This window comes from Papio anubis, chromosome 20 (genome assembly GCF_008728515.1).
Source record: "Papio anubis isolate 15944 chromosome 20, Panubis1.0, whole genome shotgun sequence".
NCBI lineage: Eukaryota > Metazoa > Chordata > Mammalia > Primates > Cercopithecidae > Papio > Papio anubis.
In genome coordinates this window covers 7,815,661-7,832,759 of record NC_044995.1, presented here as the reverse complement: position 1 = coordinate 7,832,759, position 17,099 = coordinate 7,815,661, and the positions used below count along the sequence as shown (strand labels likewise).

General features: G+C 46.2%; 1 pseudogene; it reads right to left on the bottom strand.

Annotated features, from left to right (window-relative positions):
- Positions 1 to 3,795: 3,795 nt before the first annotated feature.
- LOC110741862 lies at positions 3,796 to 14,145 on the bottom strand (annotated as a pseudogene).
- Positions 14,146 to 17,099: the final 2,954 nt, after the last annotated feature.

The window sequence follows — 17,099 nt, the reverse complement described above, 5'->3', positions numbered from 1 at the left end:
GACCAGGCTGGTCTCAAACTCCTGACCTTGTGATCCACCTCCCTCAGCCTCCCAAAGTGTCGGAATTACAGGAGCCACCGTGCCTGGCCTGGTTATATTCTTCTTCTTCTTTTTTTTTTTTTTTTGAGATGGAGTTTCACTCTTGTTGCCCAGGCTGAGGTGCAATGGCATGATCTCGGCTTACTGCACCCTCCACCTCTGGAGTTCAAGCAATTCTCCTGCCTCAGCCTCCCCAGTAGCTGGAATTACAGGCATGTGCTACCATGCCTTGCTAATTTTTTGTATTTTTAGTAGAGACTGGGTTACTTCATGTTGGTCAGGCTGATCTGGAACTCCCGACCTCAGGTGAGCCACCCGCCTCAGCCTCCCAAAGTGCAGGGATTATAGGCGTGAGCCACCATGTCCGGCCTATTCTTCTTCATTTTTATTTATTTGTTTATTTTGAGACGGAATCTCCATCTGTCACCCACGCTGGAGTGCAGTGGTGCTATCGTAGCTCACTGCAACCTCTGCCTCCTGGGTTCAAGCAATTCCTCTGCCTCAGCCTTCCAAGTGGCTGGGATTACAGGCACCTGTCACCATCCCTGGCTAATTTTTAAATTTTTAGTAGAGATGGAGTTTTGCCATGTTGCCTAGACTGGTTTTGAACTCCTGACCTCAGGTGATCCAGCTGCCGCAGCCTCCCAAAGTGCTGGGGCACCTGGCCTATTCTACCTGTATGGTTATATTCAAATGGACTTTTATTTTTATTATTTATTATTATTATTATTTTGAGACAGAGTCTCGCTCTGTCACCCAGGCTGGGGTGCAGTGGGGCAATCTCTGCTCACTGCAACCTCTGCCTCCTGGGTTCAAGTGGTTCTCCTGCCTCAGCCTCCTGAGTAGCTGAGATTACAGGTGCACACCACCACACCTGGCTAATTTTTGTATTTGTTAGTAGAGACAGGGTTTCATCATATTGGCCAGGCTGGTCTCGAACTCCTGACCTTATGATCCGCCCTCCTCAGCCTTCCAAAGTGCTGAGATTACAGGCGTGAGCCACTGCGCCCGGCCTGGACTTTTATTTTTTTAAGCAATAAAGTATTTATTTATTGTAATTTAATTTAAGTTCCAGGATACATCTGCGGGACATGCAATTCATCACATATGTAAACGTGTGCCATGGTGGTTTGCTGCACCTATCAACCCATCCTCTGGGTATTAAGCCCCACATGCATTAGCTATTTATCCTGGTGCTCTCCCTCTTTCCACCCCTCCAGTGTGCCCTAGTGTGTGTTGTTTCTGTCTCTGTGCCTATGTGTTCTCATTGTTTAGCTCCCACTTATAAGTGAGAACATGCAATGTTTTGTTTTCTGTTCCTGTGTTAGTTTGCTGAATGTAATGGCTTCCAGCTTCATCCATATCCCTGAAAAGGACATGATCTCATTCCTTTTTATGGCTGCATAGTATTCCATGGTGTATATGTACTACATTTTCTTTATCTTATCTATTATTGATGGGCATTTGGGTTGATTCCATATCTTTGCTATTGTGAATAATGCTGCTCAATTGCACTTTTAATAGCTACATCTCTAATCCATGATGATTAAAGTAAATGAATGAAAAATTCATTCTATGTAATTTCTACCTATTTCAAAGCTGAAAATAATAATGAATTATTCTACACCTACTTACATAAAATTACTTAATATTTTAATTAGTATTGCTATTGATATTTATGGTTCTGGAGAAGCAGCTCAGTCTGTGTAAGTTATAATACAAGAGAGTGGTCTCCTCTATTTCTTTTTTCCTTTTCTTTTTTTTTTTTTTTGAGACACAGTCTTGCTCTGTCACCCAGGCTGGAGTGCAGTGGTGCAATCTCGACTCACTGCAAGCTCCACCTCCCAGGTTCATGCCATTCTTCTGCCTCAGCTTCCCAAGTAGCTGGGACTACAGGTGCCTGCCACCACACCTGGCTAATTTTTTTGTATTTTTAGTAGAGATGGGATTTCACCATGTTGGCCAGGATGGTCTCGATCTCCTGACCTTGTGATCCACCTGCCTCGGCCTCCCAAAGTGCTGGGATAACAGGCATGAGCCACCGTGCCTGGCTTTTCCTTTTTTTTCTTTTTTTGACATGGAGTCTTGCCCTGTCACCCAGGCTGGAGTGCAGTGGTGCAATCTTGGATCTCACTGCAACCTCCACCTCCCGGGTTTAAGCAACTCCCTGCTCAGCCTCCTGAGTAGCTGGGATTACAGTCGCCCACCACCATGCCCAGCTGATTTTTGTATTTTTAGTAGAAACGGGGTTTCACCATCTTGGCCAGGCTGGTCTTGAACTCCTGACCTCGTTATCCACCTACCTCAGTCTCCCAAAGTGCTGGGATTACAGGCGTGAGCCACTGTGCCTGGCCCAAGAGCAGTCTCTATTTCATATGTGGTAAGTGTCCACAGTAGATGAGTAAAGAAATTTAGTAAATATCATGCAAAAACAGTCAATTTACATGTTTCTGATAAGATTAAGGAGTTCTGTATTCCTCATCTACCAGGCAAAGTAAAGACTAGATTCTGTGGCGTCATCTTTGATGAGAAAATAGAAACTGACAGCTTCAAAACAGGTATTGATTAAGGTAGAGGCATTCACTACCCAACAACTGGGATTCTTGTGGGTGTGTGTGTGCACGCGCGCGTGTGTGTGTGCACGTGCGTGTGTGTGTGCACGCGTGTGTGTGTGTGCACGCGCGTGTGTGTGTGTGGGGAGAGGATTTTTGGGTCAACAGAAAATTATTTTGCTTTTAATTATATTTTCCCAGTATTTTAAAAATGAAGTAAAGAGCATTTCTTGTATGATTTTTTTGGATAATTGAGTGCAGTTTGTATTTACTAGTTTTGATACACTAAGTCCTTTACACACCTTTTGTTACTGGGAGGGGTGTGAAAGTTCTTCAGTTCTTGGGCTTACTGACGTAAAGGATTCAGTCAGGAGACACATGGAGTTAAAGGGCTAAGTAACCTTCATTTAAAGAGACAGGAGATCAAGAAGAGACAGAACTGGCTGCTTGGGAGAGTGAGCCAGCGCTAGTGCCTTAGAAGGAGTTTTTATGGGAGCTTTAACCTATGCAAACAGTACACCCTGAATGAATCTGCCATTACTAATACTGGGCAGACCCTTTTTATGAGAATCTTACATAATTATTCATGAAAGTACTATGCAGGGCTGTTATTAGCATGTTTTGGAAAGCCCTCTGGGCACATAGGCACTGTAAGTGTACATGCTAGTATACATGTGACCTGACTCATTAGCATCTGAAATCTACATACAGGGGTGTGTTTTAGTATTATAATGAGCAAAAGAGTATATTAGGGTGAACTGTTAGAGAAGTATACACGCTCCTTAGTGGGGAATAGCTCCTACCTCGGTAATCTCTGGCTGGGCTGATAAGTTTCCTTCAGGACCAAACAATCCCAACTCCAAGGCCAGATGTAGCCAATGTAGCCACTGTCCTCATTTTGCTGACTCAGCGTGCAGCATCTCCAAGGAGGCCGTCAGGCACTGCATTTCTTTTTTTTTTTTTTTGAGACGGAGTCTCGCTGTGTCGCCCAGGCTGGAGTGCAGTGGCGCGATCTCGGCTCACTGCAAGCTCCGCCTCCTGGGTTCACACCATTCTCCCGCCTCAGCCTCCGAGTAGCTGGGACTACAGGCGCCCGCCACCTCGCCCGGCTATTTTTTTGTATTTTTAGTAGAGACGGGGTTTCACCATGTTAGCCAGGATGGTCTCGATCTCCTGACCTCGTGATCCACCCGCCTCGGCCTCCCAAAGTGCTGGGATTACAGGCTTGAGCCACCGCGCCCGGCCAGGCACTGCATTTCTAAAGATTCCTTTCCCAAGGGCTCTCTTGCCTGCTCATGTCTGGCTACCTGCCTGCACTAATATTTTCCCCCCTCAAGAGATGGAGACCCTGAAAAGCTTTGGGTGTAAGGACGTTGTGGGTCTTCTGTAACTACTTCCTGCTGACATGGGACGAAGAAATCATCAGGGTCTCCCTCTCTTGCTCTCTGTCAGGGAAGGAGCCCCTCTGTAGTTTCCTGGAATCATTGCCCGCTGACGTCCAAGGGAGAGATGTACTTGTAGGTGCTGGGGCGTCCAGGGATGATTCGCTGATGTTTTTCCATTTTTACGAACTGTATGTGAAACTGCTGTATCCTGGAAGAGACACATTTAATCAGTAAATTAAAGTGACAAGGGCCAAAGAGGAGAAGGAGTATAAATGTAGCTCATCAGAGTAAAGAAACAAACCATTTGAGAGAGGGAAGAGCAGACTTCACAGCCTTTCAAATGGTCCCTGCTGAAACACCTCCTGTTCTAAAGTCAAGGAGCCATGTAGCGTGGTCATAGATCTTTTTTATGCCCTCCTCCGTTTGCCCGCTGTAATTGACATAAGTGCAACAAGACTAATTGATCACCACACAGACCCACCCTGTTCTGCTAAAAGGTAATCTAAGGCCAATCTGTTGTCCATGACCATGTTTGCTAGAGTGTGTAGGGAGACCTTGAGTTTAGAGATGATATTTCCGATATCTTTAGCCAAGTTTCCTATTTGTGTGGAGAGATTTCCAAGGGTGACTTCATGATCAGCGAACCCTCCCCATGGAATAATAAGTCCTGTGGCCACTCCTATCTCTGCCAATATTAGACCCAGAGCTCCTTTCTGTCTTGGTTCGTTGGTGTTATAAATGGTTACACCTATTCCTCATGGTTTCAAAAGTCCCACAGCACATTCCTTCATATATTGGATGCAAGTAAAAAGGCTTGCAAGAGGAGGGGTTAAATACGTTCTCTTAGGACTTCCCTCAAAGTGCAGTTTGTTTTGTATTGGCCTACATAAAAATACATAGTCAAAAGGGGTACAGGTCTACTGGGGGATGCTAGTGTTGAACCACCTGTTTAAGAGGAATTTCCACTGAGTTGGAATTGCATAGGGGATAGAGGTCCTTTATCAATGACAGGATTTCTTGGCCCAACTGGGGGCCCTGTGTGCCTTGGGAGGCAAATATAGAACCCAAGTTATTAGCTCTTTTCTTCATCAAGCTGTCCATCAATTTTGGGGTGACTTGTCTTGATTACCATTCATTTGTTTATGGACAGCTGGACACCAATAAGTCAAGATAGGGTGGCAACCTGTTGAGAAAAACCTCATGGGACGAATAGTGGGAGTGGGGAATCCCTCCTCAAACATGGCGTTCTAGTCACAGTGTCCTTGAGGGCGTGGACAACAAGTGGGTTTAGAGAAGAGCTTATGAACATACACACAAAAGTTTTATAGCTTTGATTCAAAGGTGGAGTGAGATCCAGACAAGGGACTTGGTGCACTAAGTTAGCAAGTGAAAGAGCACAACAGATTTATGTTGGTCTTCAGGAATTTCTGAACCTAAGGTTAGGTTTAAAGCAAGACTTCTCAACAAAATACATTGGTAAGATGAAGACCTGGTCATGAAGCCATGAAAAATCCAACAGTTGCTTAGGTGGTTTCCCAAAGCATTTATTTTGGAAAAAATGATGAGGGAAGTATTACTCCATGGTGCTTGTGAGAGTAGGGGTATGTAAAGGAAGTAAAGATAAAGGAAAAGGTATTTCCCTGTTATAGCCAATTCTCTGTTAAGTTTTCTGAAAGCAGAATGAAAGTGGTGAAAATAGGAGGTAAAATAATTACATTGTTAGATGATGGAGTGTTTAGTGATAAAACAGGCAGTTTTTGGAACTTTGGGTGGCATGCAAGTGAGGGCCAGAATAAGGAGAATAAAAAATGCCACCACAACCAAGATTCCCAGTACTGAGATGACCTTCCTTTTGGGTGACAGGAGAGAAGGCTTTACTTATCTTTTCACTTGAAGAGGAATTTTAAGTTCTCCAGTGGCTCACAAGAATGCTCAGGTGCTGATTCTGCTGATTCTCTTGTTGGTTCTTCAGGACCTTCCCACAGTTTTACTCGGGACTGATGTATCCAACTGGAGATGCCAGAAATGTTCGTAGCTGTTGGGTTGGAAAGTAAGACATTAAAAGGGCCTTTCCATAGGGAGTTAGTTGAGACCCAGGTGACCCATCTCTCCAAGTTTTGATGAGGACTTGTGACTCTAGCTGGATTTTTACCTTATAACAGGAGTGAAGCGGTTTCGTTTCCTCGGGATACGGGGTAGTATGATAGCAGGATTGAGAGCGTGACATCTCTGAATGGTGATTTTGGATTTGCCAGCAGAAGATCTTGGTATTTTAAAAGTCGGCTGCCCATCAGCCAGTGTGAGCCTTTTCATTGCAGCACAGTGGCTATCTGATGTGAGGTAAAGATGTCAATAATTTGGCCCATTGTGATTTTGGAAGCCTCTTCTACTGAGAGTGGTGGTAGCTATTGCCTTAAGGCACTAGGCCATCTTTGGGCCACCATCAAGCCTTTGAGAGACATAGCCCATCAGGCACCTTGTGGGACCCAGAGTCTGTATTAAAACTCCCATTGCTATCCTTCTATTTTCATTTTGTAAAGTTGGAAGGGTCGCCGAGTACACCGGCTCATGCCTGTAATCCCAGCACTTTGGGAGGCCGAGGCCAGCAGACCATGAGGTCAGAAGATAGAGACCATCCTGGCCAGCATGGTGAAACCCTATCTCTACTAAAAATTCAAGACATTAGCTGGGGATGGTGGCAGGTCCCTGTAATCCCAGCTACTCAGGAGGCTGTGGCAGGAGAATTTTTTGAACCAGGGAGTCAGAGGTTGCAGTGAGCCAAGATCACAACACTGCACTCCAGCCTGGCGACAGAGTGAGAGTCTGTCTTTAAAAAAAAAAGAAAGTACATATAAATGTATCAGGTTGGAAGGGTCTGTCTACTTGGGGCAGCCCCAGTGCTGGGACTTGCAGTAGACTAATTTTAAGTTGGATAAATGCCTGATCTTGTGAGGGTGCCCATGATAAGGGTTCTTTATCATTCCCTCCTTTTGAGATTCTTAAAGGGGCTTAGCCATTTCTTCATATTCTAAAACCCAAAGTCTACAATCTTCTGTTAGCCCCAGGAAAGTTCTAAGTTGCATTTGAGTGCTAGGGTGAGGTATTTGTTGAATGACTTGTATTTTTTCAGGTGAGAGCCTGACTTTTCCTGGAGTAAGAATAAGATTAATTGTTGTTGGATTAATTGGGCCTTCTGTTTGGAAGCTCTGTATCCTCTTTTAGCCAAGAAGTTGAAAGTCTGGGCATGGTGGCTCACACCTGTAATTCTAGCACTTTGGGAGACTGAGGCTGGCAGATCACTTGAGGTCAGAAGTTTGATACTAGCTTGGCAAACATGGCGAAACACCATCTCTACTAAAAATACAAAAATTAGCCAAGCATTATGGCACATGTCTGTAATCCAAGCTACTCAGGAAGCTGAGGCAGGAGAATTGCTTGAACCCAGGAGGCAGAGGTTGAAGTAAGCCAAGGTCACGTCACTGCACTCCAGGATGACAGAGCAAGAGTTCATCTCAAAAAAAAAAAAAAATACAAAAGAAGTTGAAAGTCTGTACTGCATGTCATTGTGCCAGTTATTTTGAGGGGGAGCAGATGAGTAGATCATCAATATACTGTAAATGTGAGACCCCCTCAAGAGAGAGTTCAGTTAAGTCTTAGCTAGAGCTCGCTCAAATAAATGTGGAGTGTCTGTAAAACCCAGAGGCAGGACCATCCAAGTCAGTTGGCAATTTAACCCTTTGTCACCTATTAATTCAAAGATAGTAAATAAAAATGGAGACTCGGGGTCCAGAGGTACGCAGAAAAAAAAATATTTCAGATCTAGGACTCAAAGATCTAGAACTCTGTGAATGCCTTTGCGTTGGTAGGCATTTCCCCCAGAATCATCTATAGGTTTGGGATCACTGAGTGAATAGGTATGACAGCTTTGTTTATGATTCTTAAGTCTTAGACAAGCCTGTACTCCTCATTGCCCTTTTGGACAGCCAGGATGGGTGTGTGACAGGTGAGTTACAGGCCTTTACCAGGCCACTCCTAAGGAATCAGTTAGTAGTAGGCTGAAGTACTTCCTCAGCTTCTTGCCTTAGGGGGTATTGTATTTTATGAGGGAAGTGGAAGGGACTGCAGTTGTTGGCCTTCTTGGCATATCAGAGGCCCACATCTTGAGATTTATTTGTGATTTTAGATCAAGATTATTCACCAACATCATGGGCGATTCTTTCAGAAAAGACGGACCTTTAAGGGAAGCTACATATCTAGAGTTCAGGTAAATGTGAAATATATCCCTGGTTTGGAGAGTATATCCCCGCCAAAAAGGGAGGTGGGACATTCAGACATTACCAGGAACTTATGGGAAAAGAGTAATGAGTCCAGCAGATGACCTAAAGGAGGTGTAAATCTTCTGAGATAGGGATGCCATTCACCCCAATTACTTGACAGGATTTAGAGGAAAGTTGCCCAGAGAAGGGGGTCAGCACCAAGCAGGCTGCTCCCAAATCCAATAGAAAATGTATTGTCCTACCTGCTACGTCCAGAGTTGCCCTTGGCTCCATCCCTTTGATGATGATGTCAGACCAGGGAGCCGGCCACAGCAGAGGGCCCTTCCAGCTCAAACCATATTGAATTATGGTCTGGCTCAGGGACCTTTTGGCTCTCGGGACAGTTCCCTTTCCAGTAGCTGAGCTTACGGCAGAGGGGACAGGCCGTGTAGGGCTTTTCCCCCTTTGGCCCATGGGGGCAGTTTGCCTTCCAGTGGCCTGGCTTCCCGCACTGATAGCACTTCCCTGGGAGCGTATCCTTAGGGCAGCCTGGAGGGGGCTGGTGGACTTGCAAAGCAGCTAATAATTGAGCCTGCCTCTCTTCTTTCTGTTTTTCCTTCTTCTCGGCCCTGTCCCTCTCCTCCTGGTCTCGGTTATAAAACACTGAGGAAGCTAATTTGAGGATTTGTGACATGGGGGCACTAGTTCCCAAAGCCAGCCTCTGCAGTTTTCTCCTAATGTCTGGGGCAGCTTGTGTGAGGAAGTGATCCTTTAGGACCAGTTGTCCTTCTGGGGATCCCGGGTCTAGGTTGGTATGTTTGATAAGAGTTTCCTGGAGCCTTTCGAGAAAGGCTATGGGATTCTCATGTGGCCCTTGGTCGATGGTTGCTAACTTATTATAATTGACAGGCTTGACTTGACTCCTTTTCATTCCCTCTATCAGGCATAGGAGCATATGATTTCTGGCGCAGATTCCTGCCGGGGTATCGTAGTCCCAGTTGGGGTCCTGCAGGGGGACAGCTGTAGCTCCCACGGGGTAGTTGGCGTCTGCCAAGTGGAGCTCATCCCCGCATTGACGTGCTGCCTCCCAAATGGTCTGTCTTTCGTCCAGAGAGAGGGTTTGTCCGAGGAGGATGGCGACATCCTTCCAGGTTAGTTCAAAAGTGAGGGTTAATTTACGGAAGCCCTCCAGGAATTTTCCCGGATTCTCTGAGAATTTTCCCAGGTCTTCCTTAACTTGGGACAAGTCGTGCATGGAAAAGGGGACCTGGACTTGGACTGGTCCTGTTAGTCTGCTCACCACTGGTAGCGGGCAGATTCCAGAGCGGGGACCTGGGGGCCTAGTGTAGGTTGAGGCTGACCCATCAAGGCTAAGAGTGTGATACAAGGAGGAAGGAACTGGGGGTGCCTGTTCTTTCTCTTTGGTCTCAGGAAGAGGAGGTTGAGGTGGGTTGACCAGGAAATCATTGAGGCCTCCTGGTTGAGGGCTCTGGAGTGGACGACTGAGGATAGGTAAGAGGGTGGGATTTGTTTCACGGCCTTTACAAAAATTGGGGTTTTCCCTCAAGATCATGAAGGTTTTCACATAGGGGACCTCTGACCATTTGCGGTGACGCCGGCAGTAGAGGTCAAGCTGGAGTATGGTGTTAACATTTAAGCTTCCCCCCACTGGCCAGGCTTCCTGCCCTTCTAGGTCATATTTTGGCCAAACTGTATTGCAAAGGAAAACCAATCTTTTTTGTTTTATAGTCTGGAGATCAAACTTATCCCAGTTTTGAAGGATGCATCCGAGAGGGGAATTCTGGGGTACAGCAATCTTGTTACCCATCTGAAAGAGAAGACAGGAGAATGTAGGATAAAGGAGACATCCCTCCACCTATTCAGTGCCTTACAAAGATGCGGCGTCTCACACATTGACATAGGTGAGGTGTTCCATGCCTCTGCCTATAAGGGTGAAGCTTTCTTCCCCTTGGGGCTCCAGAATCTGCAAGTACTTATGTGTATTACACTTTCTGTCCCTGCGTCTTTTTTTTTTTTTTTTTTTTGAGATGGAGTCTTGCTCTGTCACCCAGGCTGGAGTGCAATGGCACGACGTCAGCTCACTGCAACCTCTGCCTCCCAGGTCCAAGCCTTTTTCCTGCCTCAGTCTCCCAAACAGCTGGGATTATAGGCGTGCACTACCATGCCTGGCTAACTTTCCTATTTTTAGTAGAGGCAGGTTTTCACCATTTTAGCCAGGCTGGTCTTGAACTCCTGATCACAGGTGATCCACCCACCTTGGCCTCCCAAACTGCTGGGATTATGGGTGTGAGCCACTGCGCCTGGCCCCTCTGCTTCTTTTTGATCAGAAGAGTGTCTTAGATTTCCTAGGATTCATGCCTAGCAGGGATGACACCCTCACCTCTGTGTTCGGCAAGGAAGGGTGGAAGAATGTTGGGCATGGGAGTAGTTCTCTTTTTCTCTCCTATTCCCAGTGACCTTGGTTCTGCAAGAAGCTCAGTAGTCATGTCCCTGCTGGTGTCTGCAGAGAAGGGACTCCATAATAAGGTCCCTTTAATGCATAAGAATATTGGGATAATAGATACAAATGAGTAGAGGAATGGAGGAAAATGTGGTGTCTTCTTCCACTCCTAAAAGATTCCTGGAAGATCATACAGCAAAAATAATGGAGTCCAGGAGCAGTGGCTCGTGCCTGTAGTCCCAGCACTTTGGGAGGCTGAGGTGGGCAGATCACTTGAAGTCAGGATTTTGAGGCCAGCCTGGCCAACATGGTGAAACCCCATCTCTACTAAAAATGCAAAAATTAGCCAGGGATGGTGGCACATGCCTGTAATCCCAGCTACTTGGGAGGCTGAGGCAGGAGAATTGCTTGAACCCGGGAGGTGGAGGTTGCAGTGAGCTGAGATCATGCCATTGCACTCCAGCCTGGGTGACAGAGCGAGACTCCGTCTCAAAAAAAAAAAACAAACAAAAAAAATTAGGCCAGGCGCAGTGGCTCACGCCTGTAATCCTAGTACTTTGGGAGGCTGAGGCAGGCAGATCATGAGGTCAGGAGATTGAGATCATCCTGGCTGAAATGGTGAAACCCCATCTCTACTGAAAATACAAAAAATTAGCCGGGTGTGGTGGCAGGTGCCTGTAGTCCCAGCTACTCGGGAGGCTGAGGCAGGAGAATGACGTGAACCCGGGAGGCGGAGGTTGCAGTGAGCCAAGATTGCGTCACTGCACTCCAGCCTAGGTGAAAGTGTGAGACTCCGTCTCAAAAAAAAAAAAAAAAAAAATTAGAGCCGGGTGCAGTGGCTCATGCCTGTAATCCCAGCACTTTGGGAGGCCAGGGTAGGTGGATCACCTGAGGTCAGGAGTTTGAGACCAGCATGGCCAACGTGGTGAAACCCCATCGCTACTAAAAATACAAAAATTAGCTGGGTGTGGTAACCTGCACCTATAATCCCAGCTACTTGTGAGGCTAGGGCACAAGAATCACTTGAGCTCAGAGGCAGAGGTTGCAGTGAGCCAAGATCACATCACTGCACTCTAGCCTGGGCAACAGAGCAAGACTCTGTCTGAAAAAGAAAATACAAACAAATATTAGCCAGGCGTGTGGGCGCATGCCTGTAATCCCAGCTACTGGGGAGGCTGAGGCAGGAGAATCGCTTGAACCCAGGAGGCGGAGGTTGCAGTGAGCCAAGTTTGCACCATTACACTCCAGCTGAGTGACAAGAGTGGAACGCCATCTCAAAATAAACGTATAAAGTTCAGCACAGGTGCGCAAAGGCCTCTGGCGCCTGGCAGTGAAGCAAACACAGCAGGTCCCGGACAAGCAGGCCCCACAAGGCGCTTGCACAGGAAGGAGGAATTCAAGGAAGCCCGTCGGCGAGGGCAGGGACAGCAAAGAGTAAGCAGAGTGACCTGGGGGATTATTCACCAGTGGTGGCATATTGTGTCCAGGGGAATGGAGTGCCATGAACAGCACGTAGAAGAGCCGACTCAACATGGGTTGGTAGTTTTAGTTGAAAGATATGCAGCTCCCCAGTCACTGCACAGCCAGAGTGGATTTTCTGCCACCTTCACAAGCCTCCTGAAGGGAGGGTCACCGTGTCTCAGAGCTACTCAGTGTGGAGTTTAAAGTCCTCCCTCCTCTGCTTGTCACCCCTCAGGGTAAGTTGAGAAATCAGCCAGAGGGAGCAGAGTGACAGTGGCTGAAGGGAAATGGTACGGGGCAGTTGTTAGTGGACAGAGCCTGAGAGGAGAAACCCCTCCCCTTAAAGCTGCAAGAACTGCATTAGGGAAGGAGGTTCTTCAGTGCAGAAAGAAGCAGAGGTCGTCAACCAGAGAATCTGGCACCAGCTTTTGGGCACTTACCCAGAAGAACAGTTCACAGGTCACCAGTGGAAAACACCAGATGTTACCAGGAGGGGCGTGGAAGTCCTCTGGGTCTCGGTCTTCTTGGATTCAGTGAAGAGACACACAGAGAACGTTAAAAGGTAAGTGCCCTTTATTTAAAGAGACAGGAGCTTAGAAAGAAGAGATGCCCTGAATGAAGAAACAGGATGCGCTCCGGAAAAGAAGTCTGTCCCCGCTCATCCTGGGCAGAGCGCTTTTATGAGACTCTGACATGATTATTCATGAAGGGGCTGTGCAGGGATATTTCTAATAAGCATGTTCCCAGAAGTCCTCCGGGCAGGAATGTGCTGTGACTCTCCATGCTGGCACACACGTCACACGTCTCATGAGCACCCCAAGTCTCCATTCAGGGATGTGTGGTTTTTTGTTTCCTAGGGTAATATTGGAGGAAAAGGAGATAAGTTTTTTAATTTTTATTTATTTATTTATTTTGACACTGTGTCTCACTCTTGTCACCCAGGGTGCAGTGACGTGATCTCAGCTCACTGCAACCTCTGCCTCCTGGGTTCAAAGGATTCTCCTGCCTCAGCCTCCAGAGCAGCTGGGACTACAGGCACCTGCCACCACGCCCAGCTAATTTTTGTTAGCTAGACTGGTCTGGAACTCCAGACCTCAAGTGACCCGCCCGCCTCAGACTTCCAAAGTGCTGGGATTACAGGCATGAGCCACCACGTCCAGTCTTGTTTGTTTGTTTGTATGTATGTATGTATGTATGTATGTATGTATGTATGTATGTATGTATTTTTATTTTTTGAGACAGTTTCGCTGTTTCTACCAGGCTGCAGTGAAGTGGCATGATCTCCGCTCACTGCAACCTCTGCCCCCTGGGTTCAAGTGATTCTCCTGCCTCAGCCTCCAGAGTAGCTGAGATTATGGGTGACTGCAAGCCACCACGCCCGGCTTAATTTTTGTATTTTTAGTAGAGATGTGGTTTCATCATGTTGGCCAGGCTAGTCTCAAACTCCTGACTTCAGGTGATTCACCTGCCTTGGCCTCCCAAAGTGCTGGGATTACAGGCGTGAGCCACCATGTCCAGTCTTATTTTTATGTATGTATGTATGTATGTGTGTATGTATTACTTTTTGAGACAGAGTTTTGCTGTTTCTACCAGGCTGGAGTGAAGTGGCATGATCTCTGTTCACTGCAACCTCCACCCCCTGAGTTCAAGTGATTCTCCTGCCTCAGCCTCCAGAGTAGCTGGGATTATGGGTGCCCACCACCATGCCCGGCTTAATTTTTATGTTTTTAGTAGCGATGAGGTTTCACCATGTTGGCCAGGCTAGTCTCAAACTCCTGACCTCAGGTGAGTGCTAGGATTACAGGCATGGGAGCGACCGCGCCTGGCCTATTTGTTAGTATTATAATCATCAAAGGCTATATTCTCGGGAAAATTATTAGAGGAGTACACATGCACATTACTGGGGAAAATTCCATACCTCCATTATATCTGTCTAGGGCCTGATAAGTCCGCTTCTGGGCCACGAGGCCAGGTGCAGGGGATACGGACATGGTCCACTGCTGTTTTCTTTGCTTACTGCCAGTGGGCAGCATATTCAAGGAGACTGTCAGTGGGCTGTGTTTCTAAACACTCCTTTCCCAGCGGCGCTCTTGCCTGCTCATGCCTGGCTACCTGTGTACTCCAGCATTTTCAGCTGGTTTGTGGACACATTGACTTTTAAAATAATATCTAGGCTGGGTGCAGTGGCTCACACCTGTAATCCCAGCACTTTGGGAGGCCAAGGCGGGTGGATCACTTGAGGTCAGGAGTTCGAGACCAGCCTGACCAACATGGTGTAACCCCATCTCTACTAAAAATAAAAAGTTAGTGGGGTGTGGTGCCACACACCTGTAATCCCAGCTACTTAGGAGGCTGAGGCAGGAGAATTGCTTGAACCCAGGAGGCAGAAGTTGCAGTGAGCTGAGATCGTGCCATTGCACTCCACCCTGGGCAACAAGAGTGAAACTCCATCTCAAAAAAAAAAAGGTTTACCACAGCACTGTAAAACTAGTAAATAGCAAAGGTTGAAGGACCCACCAGAACGTCACATGTTCTCGAGACCTCTTCAGACTGTGCCTTGGGGAAAGAAAGAAAAACAAAAAAATCTACCAGAAACCACTCCCCTGCCCAACCCAAGAGCTTACTTCAAATAATCACACTTTCCCCAGAGTATTTCAAGTCTAAGGATAGCCTCTTCGCTTACATAGGAAAAAGCTCCAATTTCCCACCGTTTGTCTCATCAAGGCTTACTCAATTGTTTATCCTCACTCAATGAAAACAATGCTTGTTGACTTGACTTAATCAAACCTTACTTAGGCTTCCCTTTTTCTCCAAGGCCCTTCAAGGAAAATGTAATAAAATAAATACTTATAGACAAACCTGTCATAATTCAGAATTTAAAGTCATATCAAATAATAGATATTTATTAATTATGTTCCAATTAATAAATATATATTTATAAATATTTATTAATAATATTTATATATTATATATTTATAAATATATATTATATATTATAATATAATATACAATAATGTAATATATAAATATATATAATACTTATATACTATATATAATATATACTTATATTATATATTATATATATACAAGAAAAACATTCTTTCTAAAAGAAACTGTGTTCCTCCTAAAAGGTAAATATTTTTTGTCTACTTCAAAGTTTATTTAAAGGCAATGTATAAAACCAGGTAAAAGAAGGCCAGGGGACCGGGCGCAGTGGCTCACGCCTGTAATCCCAGCACTTCGGGAGGCCAAGGCAGGCGGATCATTTGAGGTTGGGAGTTCAAGACCAACCTGACCAACATGGAGAAACTCCGTCTCTACTAAAAATACGAAATTAGCTGGGTGTGGTGGTGCACGCCTGTAATCCCTTAGGAGGCTGAGGCAGGAAAATCACTTGAACCTGGTAGGCAGAGGTTGGGGCGAGCTGAGATTACACCATTGCACTCCAGCCTGAGCAACAAGAGCGAAACTCCATCTCAAAAATAATAAAAATAATAAAATAAAATAAATTAGTTATTAGGCTGGGGTGCAGTGGCTCACGCCTATAATCCCAGCACTTTGGGAGGCTGAGCCGGGTGGATCACTTGAGGTCAGGAGTTCAAGACCAGCCTGGCCAACATGGTGAAATCCTGTATCTACTAAAAATACACACACACACACACACACACACACACACACACAAATTAGCCTAGTGTGGTGGCAGGTGCCTGTAATCCCAGCTACTTGGGAGGGTGAGGCATGAGAATTACTTTAGCGCAGGAGGCGGAGGTTGCAGTGAGCTGAGATTATACCACTGTACTCCAGCCTGGGCTACAGAGTGAGAATCAGTCTCAAAAAAAAAAAAAAAAAAAGTGATTTCATAATCAACATAGGAACATAGGACTACGGCAAGTTATCTTGAATGCAAGTTTTGGAGGTTATGACACTACAGAAAAAACTTCCAAGACTTCCATGGAGAGCTGAAATATTCATCAATTTCAGTCAAATAGGAGTTAACTCATGAGCTGAACTAATAGAAGACTGAAATCATCCTTTTATGACTTTTTGCTTAAAATGTTGTTTATCCTTTGTTTTTCAGAGCCAAGAAAACTTCTTTTTTGAGACGGAGTCTCACTGTAATTCCCCAGGCTGAGTGCAGGGTTCGATCTCGCTCACTGCAGCCCGCCTGGTTCACGCCATTCTCCCGCTACTAGCCTCCCAAGTGGCTGGGACTACAGGCACCCTGGGCCATCACACTCGCTAGTTTTTGTATTTTAGTAGAGACGGGTTTCTACCTATGTTAGCCAGGATAGTCTCTGACCCTCCTGACCTTTGTGATCCACTACTGCCTCCCAAAGTGCTGGGATTACAGGCTTGAGCCACCAAGGCTCGGGCCAGAAAACTTCTTTGAGTAATTTATAACTTTAAATAATTGAGGTAAGTAGAACAATACTGGGGTATATTTCTCTCTACCTGATTTCTCCTAAATTTGAAACTAGTGTTTAGAACATTCTTTTTTTTTTTTCTCTTAGATGGAGTCTCGGCTTGTTGCCCAGGCTGGAGGCAGTGGCTGCATCTCGCCTTCACTGCAAGCTCCACCTCCTGGGTCTTCATGCCATTCTCCTGCCTCACTCCTCCCGAAAGTAGCTGGGACTACAGGCTTCCCGCCACCACCAGCTAAGTTTTTGTATTTTTAGTAGAGATGGGGTTTCCCAATTGCCAGCCAGGATGGTCTCGGGATCTCCTGACCTGATCTGCCCGGGACTCGGCCTCCCAAAGTGCTGGGATTACAGGCGGAGCCACCTGGGTCTGCTTTTTTTTTTGAGATGCATGCTTTGCTCTTTGGTGCTGCCCAGTGCAATGGCGCTGATCTCGCCCACTGCAACCCCCTCTTCTGGGTTCAAGCTGCATTCTCCTGCCTCAGCCTCCTGAGAGTAGCTGGGATTACAGGCATGTGCCACCATGC